The sequence below is a fragment of the Salvelinus fontinalis genome, unplaced genomic scaffold (genome assembly GCF_029448725.1).
Source record: "Salvelinus fontinalis isolate EN_2023a unplaced genomic scaffold, ASM2944872v1 scaffold_0992, whole genome shotgun sequence".
Classification (NCBI taxonomy): domain Eukaryota; kingdom Metazoa; phylum Chordata; class Actinopteri; order Salmoniformes; family Salmonidae; genus Salvelinus; species Salvelinus fontinalis.
In genome coordinates, this window is record NW_026601201.1 from 30,703 (window position 1) to 35,088 (window position 4,386).

The window sequence follows — 4,386 nt, forward strand, 5'->3', positions numbered from 1 at the left end:
ATATACCGGACCGTGCAGGCGTACTGGCTCCCTTGAGCACCGAGCCTGCCCAACCTTACCTGGTTGAATGCTCCCCGTAGCCCGTCCAGTGCGGGGAGGTGGAATAACCCGCACTGGGCTGTGTTGGCGAACCGGGGACACCATGCGTAAGGCTGGTGCCATGTACACCGGCCCGAGGAGACGTACTGGAGGCCAGATATGTAGAGCCGGCTTCATGGCACGTGGCTCAATGCTCAATCTAGCCCTACCAGTGCGGGGAGGTGGAATAACCCGCACCGGGCTATGCACACGTACAGGAGACACCGTGCGCTCTTCCGCATAACACGGTGTCTGCCCGTACTCCCGCTCTCCACGTTAAGCATGTGAAGTGGGCGCAGGTCTCCTACCTGACTTCGCCACACTACCCTTTAGCCCCCCAAGACATTTTGGGGATTTCTTCTCGGGCTTCCTGGCCAACCGTGTTCCCTCATAACACCGGTTCCCCTTCTCAGCTGCTTTCGCTCTCCTAGCTGCCTCCACCTGTTCCCATGGAAGGCGATCCTTACCAGCCAGGATCTCCTCCCATGTGTAGCAACCCTTTCCGTCCAATACGTCCTCCCAAGTCCATTTCTCCTGGTCCCGCTGCTGCTGCTGCTGCCGTTGCTGCCCGTTGCTACGCTGCTTGGTCCGGGGTTGGTGGGTGGTTCTGTAACGGCAGCCTTCCCTCTCTTCACTATAAGAGAGGGTGAAACAGGGATCGGACCAACACGCAGCGTAGCCAGTGCTCAACATGTTTAATTCAACAAAAACAGTGAACACTTACAACGAACAAAATAACAAAATGTGGCAAACCGAAACAGTCCTATCTGGTGCAGAATACAAACACAGAGACAGGAAACAGACAAACTAGACACACAACATAGAATTCCCACCCAGCTCACGTCCTGACCAACACTAAACAAGCAAAACACATAAGAACTCTGGTCAGGACGTTACAGTACCCCCCCCCCCCCCCCCTGAGGTGCGGACTCCGAACGCACCCCTAAAACTCAAGGGGAGGGTCTGGGTGGGCATCTGTTCGCGGTGGCGGCTCCGGCGGTGGACGAGGACACCACTCCACCACTGTCTTTGTCCCCTCCTTAGCGTCCTTTGAGTGGCGACCCTCGCCCACGACCCTGGCCTAAGAATCCTCCCCAAGGCCCCCACATGATTTAGGAGGTAGCTCAGGACAGAGAGGTAGCTCAGGACAGAGAGGTAGCTCAGGACAGAGAGGTAGCTCAGGACAGAGAGGTAGCTCAGGACAGAGAGGTAGCTCAGGACAGAGGGGCAGCTCAGGACAGAGGGGCAACTCCGGACAGAGAGGCAGCTCAGGACGAATAGCAGCTCCGGACTGAATGGCAGCTCCGGACTGAATGGCAGCTCCGGACTGAATGACAGCTCCGGACTGAATGGCCGCTCCGGACTGAGTGGCAGCTCCGGACTGAGTGGCAGCTCCGGACAGAGAGGCAGCTCCGTACTGAGTGGCAGCTCATGACTGAGTGGCAGCTCATGACTGAGTGGCACCTCTTGACTGTAGGGCAGCTCATGACTGTAGGGCAGCTCATGACTGTAGGGCAGCTAATGACTGTAGGGCAGCTCATGACTGAAGGGTAGCTCATGACTGGAAGGCAGCTCATGACTGGAGGGCAGCTCATGACTGGAGGGCAGCTCCTGACTGGCTGGTGGCTCTGGCAGCTCCTGACTGGCTGGCGGCTCTGGCAGCTCCTGACTGGCTGGCGGCTCTGGCAGCTCCTGACTGACGGACGACGGCTCTAGCGGCTCCTGACTGACGAACGGCTCTGACGGCTCGGGACAGACGGGCGGCTCTAATGGCTCGGGACAGACGGATGGCTCAGATGGCGCTGGGCAGACGGATGGCTCAGATGGCGCTGGGCAGACGGATGGCTCAGATGGCGCTGGGAAAACGGATGGCTCAGACGGCGCTGGGCAGGCAGGCAGCTCAGACGGCGCTGGGCAGACGAGCATTGCAGACGGCGTTGGGCAGACGAGTAGTGCAGGCGGGGTTGGGCAGACGGCCGACTCTGACCTGCTGAGGCGCACAGTAGGCCTGGTGCGTGGTGCCGGAACTGGTGGCACCGGACTGGAGACACGCACCTCAAGGCTAGTGCGGGGAGCAGGAACAGGGCACACTGGACTCTCGAGGCGCACTATAGGCCTGGTGCGTGGTACCGGCACTGGTGGTACCGGGCTGAAGGCACGCACCTCAGGGCGAGTGCGGGGAGAAGGAACAGTGAGTACAGGGCTCTGGAGACGCACAGGAGGCCTGGTGCGTGTTGTAGGCACTGGTGGTACTGGGCTGGGGCGGGAAGGTGGCGCCGGATATACCGGACCGTGCAGGCGTACTGGCTCCCTTGAGCACCGAGCCTGCCCAACCTTACCTGGTTGAATGCTCCCCGTAGCCCGTCCAGTGCGGAGAGGTGGAATAACCCGCACTGGGCTGTGTTGGCGAACCGGGGACACCATGCGTAAGGCTGGTGCCATGTACACCGGCCCGAGGAGACGTACTGGAGGCCAGATATGTAGAGCCGGCTTCATGGCACGTGGCTCAATGCTCAATCTAGCCCGGACAGTCCGGGGAGGTGGAATAACCCGCACCGGGCTATGCACACGTACAGGAGACACCGTGCGCTCTTCCGCATAACACGGTGTCTGCCCGTACTCCCGCTCTCCACGTTAAGCATGTGAAGTGGGCGCAGGTCTCCTACCTGACTTCGCCACACTACCCTTTAGCCCCCCCAAGACATTTTGGGGATTTCTTCTCGGGCTTCCTGGCCAACCGTGTTCCCTCATAACACCGGTTCCCCTTCTCAGCTGCTTTCGCTCTCCTAGCTGCCTCCACCTGTTCCCATGGAAGGCGATCCTTACCAGCCAGGATCTCCTCCCATGTGTAGCAACCCTTTCCGTCCAATACGTCCTCCCAAGTCCATTTCTCCTGGTCCCGCTGCTGCTGCTGCTGCCGTTGCTGCCCGTTGCTACGCTGCTTGGTCCGGGGTTGGTGGGTGGTTCTGTAACGGCAGCCTTCCCTCTCTTCACTATAAGAGAGGGTAAAACAGGGATCGGACCAACACGCAGCGTAGCCAGTGCTCAACATGTTTAATTCAACAAAAACAGTGAACACTTACAACGAACAAAATAACAAAATGTGGCAAACCGAAACAGTCCTATCTGGTGCAGAATACAAACACAGAGAAAGGAAACAGACAAACTAGACACACAACATAGAATTCCCACCCAGCTCACGTCCTGACCAACACTAAACAAGCAAAACACATAAGAACTCTGGTCAGGACGTTACAGTACCCCCCCCTGAGGTGCGGACTCCGAACGCACCCCTAAAACTCAAGGGGAGGGTCTGGGTGGGCATCTGTCCGCGGTGGCGGCTCCGGCGGTGGACGAGGACACCACTCCACCACTGTCTTTGTCCCCCTCCTTAGCGTCCTTTGAGTGGCGACCCTCGCCCACGACCCTGGCCTAAGAATCCTCCCCAAGGCCCCCACATGATTTAGGAGGTAGCTCAGGACAGAGAGGTAGCTCAGGACAGAGAGGTAGCTCAGGACAGAGAGGTAGCTCAGGACAGAGGGGCAGCTCAGGACAGAGGGGCAACTCCGGACAGAGAGGCAGCTCAGGACGAATAGCAGCTCCGGACTGAATGGCAGCTCCGGACTGAATGGCAGCTCCGGACTGAATGACAGCTCCGGACTGAATGGCCGCTCCGGACTGAGTGGCAGCTCCGGACTGAGTGGCAGCTCCGGACTGAGTGGCAGCTCCGAACTGAGTGGCAGCTCATGACTGAGTGGCAGCTCATGACTGAGTGGCACCTCTTGACTGTAGGGCAGCTCATGACTGTAGGGCAGCTCATGACTGTAGGGCAGCTCATGACTGTAGGGCAGCTCATGACTGAAGGGTAGCTCATGACTGGAAGGCAGCTCATGACTGGAGGGCAGCTCATGACTGGAGGGCAGCTCATGACTGGAGGGCAGCTCCTGACTGGCTGGCGGCTCTGGCAGCTCCTGACTGGCTGGCGGCTCTGGCAGCTCCTGACTGGCTGGCGGCTCTGGCAGCTCCTGACTGGCTGGCGGCTCTGGCAGCTCCTGACTGGCTGGCGGCTCTGGCAGCCCCTGACTGGCTGGCGGCTCTGGCAGCTCCTGACTGGCTGGCGGCTCTGGCAGCTCCTGACTGACGGACGACGGCTCTAGCGGCTCCTGACTGACGAACGGCTCTGACGGCTCGGGACAGACGGGCGGCTCTAATGGCTCGGGACAGACGGATGGCTCAGATGGCGCTGGGCAGACGGATGGCTCAGATGGCGCTGGGCAGACGGATGGCTCAGATGGCGCTGGGAAAACG